We start from the raw sequence: 8,334 nt of genomic DNA, 5'->3' as shown, positions 1-8,334 counted from the left end.
TGAAAAGTCATTAACAAGAGCCAATTAATGGAAGTATCAGACCACCTCCAATTGACTAATCGATACATGGTTCTAGGGAATAAAGTTTGTTAATAAATCTGAAAGTTATCTAATAACTGTCCCTTTTATCATCATAGACATTTATTTCGGGCTAATCGTGCGGGGTCCGCTGGTTCTACTCGTCCCAGTACGCTAGATGTTGCGTTTTCAGTCATATCTAACAATATTTTGTTTAGATGCTGACCACTGGGAATAATTACACCGTATTTTCATGCTCGGGGTTCGTGTTGGTATAATCTTATTTATTTCTTATTGATAAATTGGTATTTAATGGGGAGAGCAAGCTTCAGGACTGGATCTCGATTCTGTTCCTACTTTTATGTCAATGTTCCTTTTTTTTTTTTTTTTTTTTAGGAAAAATGGTATTAATGGAATGCACAAAACAAATTTCAAAATTCTAAATGTGTCCATATACATATGTAAAATAAATGATATTCAGATTCAACAAATCTAGGAGTTTGCTTTCCTTCGGTCGGTCAGAGAACCTCTGGTCAGCAAATCACCACCAGCGCTCTGATTTTTACTCATGCAAATTTGTTTTCATCCAAGGAAATCAAATTTACGAATAGAACTAATATCCTAGATATGCACTCATGTCAACTAGCTGATTTCTAATATTTTAAAAAAATTCCTATTCACAATACTGCGCGAGATATTAAACAATTACATCGCCCTTTTTTTATTAAACCTAAGCTATTTCTGTGATTTGAAAAGAAACCACTCTAAAATATTGCGTTAGTGTAAATAACATGTGCAATACAATACAATGTACACCTTTATATATATATATATATATATATATATATATATATATATATATATATATATATATATATATATATATATATATATATATATATATATATATCTTGATTTAAAACATGGATATATATAAAAAAAAATATCAAAATATAAAACACTTACCTTCTATAAGTGTTTCTTTAAGACCGTTTCCTATCTTGGCAAATCTGCTCTAAACAAACTTTTGCGGAGAAAATATTCAAATATATTGGTTCATCTTATTTGAATAATCATTAATTGAGGTCACGTGACGCATATATCTGTAACTTGGTATCCCGAATCAATAACGGCGGGTTTAACGGCCCCCGATCAATGTTTCCACTAATAACATGTACAACTTTCAATGTGTGACTCCTTTATGCGCACAAAGCCAAATTTTACCGTATAAGAAAGTAAAGCAAAGTCAAGCCTGATGAAAGCATACAAGAGCAACAGTACTATCCATCTTAAAGAAACCAGCAATGAAGATTTATTTTTGTCTTCTCGTGTTAGACATATTCAATACTGTTAATTCGTTCAAATCTTCTCAGAATTACACAAGTTCATTATTCTTACATTTAGTGGGGAGTTTTCAGTTAAAATCCCTTGTACTATGATAAAAGGCCTTTACTAGGATCAGTCGGGGTCTTTGATGCTTTTGCGTCTCCTATAGGTCACCCGCACGTCACAATCTGAAGCTAATCAGAGGTAAATTCGTGAAGAGCAGACTAATTTAGAATTTGAGCATGCTCCGATTCGGCTTCCCCATAGCGTGCGTAGTCCTCGTTAGAAAGAGATCCCCCTATGTCTTGACAATTTATTTGTAGCAATTGTATTTGAGAAACCAAAAAAAAAAGATTATAAAGCAAAACTAAGCAGAATGCAAGCATTAGACTGCTGAATGATTAATGTAAATAAACCCTTAAATAGTTCTTGCACAATTGGATGATCGTCGCCTTTAATCTACCTCAAATATGTGTATAACAATGAAAAGCAGCGACCAACACCTGTGTTTAATCTTTAAATCATTCTATTTATTTCCCAATGCAATATGTTAACATACATGTTATTGCAAGTTAAATATTTTTATTCTCGAATATTTCAAAAATATTCCATAACCGTTTGTTTTAAATTTTCAATGTTTAGACAAAAAAAATTCTGATAATTATTTTTCTCAAGACACTGTTCATTAAAAAAAGTTCAACGTTGGTTGAAATAAATTTTAATTTGTATGAAACAGCCGTGTGAATGTCGAATAGTGATCGCACAGACCCAGTATCATTAATCCACTTTTTATTTGCAAAATCAGCATATTATACTGTATGTTGATTTAAGTCGTTAAGAATATTGGTATTACCAACATGAATATCTAAAGATCAACAAACATTTATAAATCTGGTGATGTCACATTCTCACTCTGTGTTAAAATGTGCGGTAATAATGTAATCGATGTAACAAAACTGCAAAGTGCCTTGCTTTCATTTTTACAAACTGAACAGAGAACTATCTTAAATCTGCTTCAATGGAATTTTATTAAGGAAACAATACATTTAAGATGATATCTGTGACCATTTTACTGCAATAATAGAGCTGTTACGATTTGTGGATGTACATCAATTTCAGCTAGTTTTAATATACTGTTCAAAACACAATCTTGATGCACAACAGAAAGACGAAACAGAAATCACTGCTATTAATATCTGACAATAGAAAACTATAGAAAGATGACAATATTTGGAGTAATTGGGAAACAATTCCACCAAATTTCTACTCCGTTGATAGCTTTATTGATCTCCTCCAAGACACAAGATCGTTATTTCTTTTCCCTTTTTCTTTCAAATCAAACAGCAAACTTTATGGTAGTCTGTCGATTTAATTGCTGTTATCAACTATTCTAAATGAGATGCTTCTCACATCTAGAATGTGCAGCATTCAATCACACACTTCTTGGTCTCTATTTCAGAGAGTTAGCGCCATGCCATTGATTGTACAGTTGTTTTACAGTCTCACCTACACTTATATTCAAAACGAGGCTGTTTCCGACGCCATATTTATTACTAGAATTGACTTTCTCGTACACACAAATTTATAAATTTGGTTTTAAAAAGATGATTATCACAAGATTAGTTATTCCATGTAAATAAGATTCTACCTATTTGATTGGTTCAGCAATAATATAGGCATTTTGTGTTATTCGACATGATCATAACATTATTTGAACACCATTTTTTAAATATTGCTTAGCACAAAATATTACTTTTTGACTTGAAGTATCACCAGGTAACACTTTTGTATATGTATACAGTCTCCTTTTATATGGGATGACAATCGGTTGTATATTTGATAGTTTAATTACAATTCGTTTCGATTGATTTAACAGCTAATCGTATGAAAGTACAAAAAATGTGTCAGATTTTTTAAAGTTAGGACAATAAGACAATATAAAGCGCGATAGGAATACAATGTTAATGTATAAATCAAACATTAGATTTAAAAAAAATCCACTATAGTTATCAAATAATGATTCAAAACAACGGGCAATCTGGTTGCTGACAGCATGATTTCGTTGTCGGTAAACAATCGACCTGCATACTACTTTTCAAAATGTTTAAGGTGGTATGGGGCACTCGTTGATATCAATGTGGATAAAAGTACATTATAATCAAAATGTTTTCAATGGTTTAGAATTTTCAAATTTTACAACATTTAACAAAAAAAATTTCTGGAAAGATAAAATTTTAAAAGCCCCCTGTGTAATTCGACTTATGACATCCGTTTTGGTGGTGAACGCTCAAACCCATTGGCTACACTGTTAGATAACAATTTCGGGAAAGAGAACAAGAGGCCCATGGGGCCAGATTGCTCACCTGAGCAACAATGACTTTATATGGGCGTTCAACGGATATTGTGCCATATTTTACTCTTATTTGTGAAAACACTTAATATTTGGCATTGTACGTGTATGGAATACCATTTTTTTTTTACCGAAAATAAGATAAAGTTATACAAGATATAAAACTAAAATTTTGGTAGGGGTATACTGTTAACTTACTATTCCTATATTTTCGTTCTGTCCCCTTCCCCCACTTTATTAAGCGATCAAAATATTTGAGAGCATATAGGTACATTTTCTTCCTCAACTTCCTACTAGTTATTGTATTTTTAAAAATCTACTATAATAGTAATTGTATTTTATTAAAATAAATCATATAGATGTGAAGAATAAAAGTGTACCTCAATGCGCTCAATTTCTCAAATTAAAAACATTCAAAACTTTAATTGGTCTTTTCTATTACAAACGACTATTGTTTACCTGGCGTAAACTTGTGTGACTTTAATAACCTTACTCACTTGATTGATGAATACACTCGAATAAAAAATGTTGTCACGTGACATGTTTAAGAGCTATAGAGCTACAATAATCAATGTATTGACAGGCATATCACTCTATTTTACTAAAGCCCATCAACTATTTTCATCTTTATTCAAAGACAACAAATGGCTACAAACCAGGATGATTTTCCGCTGTAATATTTTCTTAGGAATAGCGATAATGCCTTTATCCCCGTAACAGAAATGTGTCCGAACTTTGGAAACTGTTTTAACGGTGTCGTTTTTATTTACTCTTGTCTAAAAACTATCGAAATTGATGTAGATTTCATATTATTCATCGTATAAAAAGGGGGCCCCAGAAAGTAGTTACAGCATATCGTCCTTTTTTTTTGTACAAGTATTTAACGTTTCAAATGATCAACTAAAATTTCAGCGTCAATCGTAAAATTATAAGCAAGATAAAGAGCTCACAATTCTTCTAGATTTGAGTCATAAAAAGAATGGCCTCAGATCTGTGTACAAACATAGAATTGTGAGCAAGCTCTGTATCTTGCTTTTAATTCGTAGCATAAAACTCAAATATTGTTTGTAAATAGAAATTGTAAACGCTGAGCATCTCAACAAAACACATTGCAATATTCAACCATTACGCAAAAGATCACACCAAATTACCAATAGAATGAATTATATTTTTAGCACTTTGCTAATACATCAGATTTTGCTTATTTTGCGCAGGTAAACAGTCAGCTGTCTGATTTACCGAAGTCTATGTTTGATTTGATACGTAAAAATGACAAAATACAGGCGATAGTTCCCCAGGTTACAAAGCATAAATAATGAAAATAAAACGAAAATCAAAACAAGCTAACATAATACCACCGCCAAATGTGAAACAGTCAACGCATTAAATCAATTTAATTCACGAAATCGGCATTGATGTGTCCTGCATGTTTCAAAGATTCCCTTCGCGAGCAAACTGTTCCACAACAAATACATTCATCTTTGTCAGACCGACCCGTTTATCATATGCATCCAACATGGCTACTTCGTTTTAGAAGTAAGGAACACCAAACCCGAAGTTATAAACTGATTGAAACACGCCTTTCCTTTATTATTATTTTCGTAATAACTCGGATTTGAAACAGAATTAGACAATAATTTTTGCAATTTATATTTTCCTTTCCATAAGGATTATTTATGCTAAATAACGTTGAATTTGACTTAGTAGTTCTTGAGAATACTTTTAAAAATGCATCCCCTTTTTCTACAGTTTCGAGGTCTTTCATTTTTGCAACTTATATTTGCCTTCCCATGAGGATGCTTTGTGCTAAATTTGGTTGAAATTGGCCAAGCAGTTTTAGAGAAGTTCAAAATGTAAAAAGTACAGACAGACGGATGACGAACAAAATGTGATCAGAATAGCTCACTTGAGCTTTCAGCTCAGGTGAGCTAAATACCACAAAAATAATTTACAGAGAAACGCGGGGCGTTTTCTGTTTATGGTGACGGAGTTAGGGTACTCGGGGATACAATGCATTCATAGAAATTAGACATATTACAAATTATACTCACTCCGTTGTGCTCTAATGCTTGACAAATAAATGAATATAGAAAATGCAGCCCTACTTGGCTACCCGTTGCATAAACAGCTGTAATAAAATATAAACAGTACAAATATAATATTTCCGAAATGAAAAAAGTAACATTACAGTCAATCTTTTGAATATGGCATGTCAAACGTTGCAATACATGATCTTTTCCATTTGTATTGTGTAAATGTTAATTGTATTGTATAATTTTCTATTTGTATTCTATAGTTTTCTATTTGTATTCTATAATTTCCCATTTGCATTGTATAGATATTCATTTGTATTGTATAATTTTCTATTTGTAATGTATAATTTTCCATTTGTATTCTATAATTTCCCATTTGCATTGTATAAATATTCATTTGTATTGTATAATTTTCTATTTGTATTCTATAATTTTCTATTTGTTTTCTATAATTTCCCATTTGCATTGTATAAATATTCACTTGTATTGTATGATTTTCTCTTTGTATTCTATAATTTTCCATTTGTATTTTATAATTTTCCATTTGTATTTTATAATTTTCCATTCGTATTGTAAAATTTTTGTTTGTATTTTTTAATTTTTTCATTTGTATTCTATAACTTTTCATTTGTATTCTATAATTTTCATTTGTATTGTATAATTTTCTATTTGTATTCTATAATTCTACATCACAAATGAAAAATTAAACAATACAAATTGAATATTATACATAATAATGGAACTCCGCGGGCTGTGAATATCACAATTTTAGAACAGTAAAACAGTACACTATGTACATAATAACAATGCGTTTAGTTTATCTCACACGAATGTGTAAGTACAGAAGAAATTGTTATAAAATTCAATATCTTTTCACGATATGGTCATACTGACCCTACCCAAGGGTACTGAACCCCTGCCTCCGGGTCATGTATTTCATAATTTAAGAAGAGAGTTCATATTATTACAGTGCATTTGGTTTATTCCAACATATGTGGGAAGCAGATTTAAATTTATCTCCCCCTGCTGTGGATTAAAAGAAAAAGATTTTCTAACATTAAATTCATTTTCACTATATGGTCATATTAACCCCGCCATAGGGCATTAGCCCCTGACCCAGGGCTATTAATTTCACAATTTTTGTGAGAATTTCATTAACATCAGATTCATGCATTCACTATATCACGCCCTGCTGTGGGTAGAGAGAAATATATATTAAACAGTGCGACATTATATAAATAGTGCCTGTTTGGGAGGGTAACAGTTGAAATTGACACCCCGAGGAAACCATTGTCAACCGACGCCAAGCGGAGGTTGACAATGGTTTTCGAGGGGTGTCAATTTCAAGTTGTAAGTCAACATAACTAAGTTGCATGTCGACTTAAATTTGTTGCATGTCAACATATTTATCTTGCATGTTAACATAACTAAGTTGCATGTCGACATAAAGAAGTTGCATGTTAACATAACTAAGTTGCATGTCAACATAAATAAGTTGCATGTCGACATAAAGAAGTTGCATGTTAACATAAATAAGTTGCATGTTGACATCAATAGGTAGCGTATCTAGCATCTTGAATGTCACATGTTGGCGATATTTGAGATTTTTTATAACTCTTATTTGATTGCAGTTTTCTTGCATGTCAACATAGTTATGTTGCATGTTGACATAACTATCTTGCATGTCAACATATTTATGTTGCATGTCCACATAATTAATAGAAAAATAACTTGCACACAAGGGGCATAGGTATGCCACCATAGTTACCCTCCCAAACAGGCACTATTTATTTTATTATACTGAATGTCTTAATTTTAGAGAATTGTTATATTGCTTTTATATAGAAATGACTTGAATTGTACGGCGAACCGTACGCGCATAATTTACGTGCATGTAACAATTCGTTGTGTTACCCGTTGCTAAGTGTGTTGCTAACGCTGAGGGTAATAGAACGGATTATCAACTGCGTCTAAACCAATCAGATTTCAGTATTTAACATGAATCCCTAATACAGGTAACATGAATTTCAGAATTTATGTAAAAGGTTTCATTAATATTATAACTATGCATTTAGTTTATAGAGAGAGAGAGAGAGAGAGAGAGAGAGAGAGAGAGAGAGAGAGAGAGAGAGAGAGATACCAAAGGTAAGTTTTCATTATATGGCCATATTTGCCGCACCCTTTGGCCGTAACCCCTGACCCAGGGACCATGAATTTTACTATTTAGGTAGAAGGCTTCATGGACATCATAACCATGTATTTTGTTTTTCTCAAATGTACATTGTATATGGTAGTGGAGTAGAATTCTTTTGATTTGATAAATTTTTTTCATTTTATGTCCATATTGCCCCGTCCTAAGGCCTGAACCACTGATCCAGGAACCATGAATTTCCTAATTTTAATTAAGGGCTTCGTTGAAATCATAATAATGCATTATGGTTTTTTCTTACATGTATGGAAGTACAGAGGAAGAAATTTAAACATTTGTCCCCGCCAATGAGGCCCCGGGGTTGTTATGGTCATAAATCTTTAGCTAACAATTTATATTCCTATTATCCTCGAAATGATTTAAACCAAAAATGGTAGTTTTCAAGAAGTTAAAAACGA

The 8,334-nt window shown here is 32.0% G+C and overlaps 2 protein-coding genes across 3 annotated transcripts in view; both read right to left on the bottom strand.

The window, feature by feature from the left end:
* LOC128166501 (vesicular acetylcholine transporter-like) overlaps positions 1 to 1,138 on the bottom strand; it is a 7,966-nt gene extending 6,828 nt beyond the window's left edge. The window contains exon 1 of the mRNA XM_052831706.1: positions 985 to 1,138. The gene's annotated coding sequence lies outside the window, so the exon portion shown is untranslated. The remainder of the gene's footprint in view (positions 1 to 984) is intronic.
* LOC128166499 (choline O-acetyltransferase-like) overlaps positions 1 to 8,334 on the bottom strand; it is a 106,864-nt gene that overhangs the window by 84,690 nt on the left and 13,840 nt on the right. The window lies entirely within an intron of this gene.

This window comes from Crassostrea angulata, chromosome 10 (genome assembly GCF_025612915.1).
Source record: "Crassostrea angulata isolate pt1a10 chromosome 10, ASM2561291v2, whole genome shotgun sequence".
NCBI classification, from domain to species: Eukaryota; Metazoa; Mollusca; class Bivalvia; order Ostreida; family Ostreidae; genus Magallana; species Magallana angulata.
Note: the sequence above shows the minus strand (reverse complement) of the source record. Positions and strands in the feature narration are given on the sequence as shown.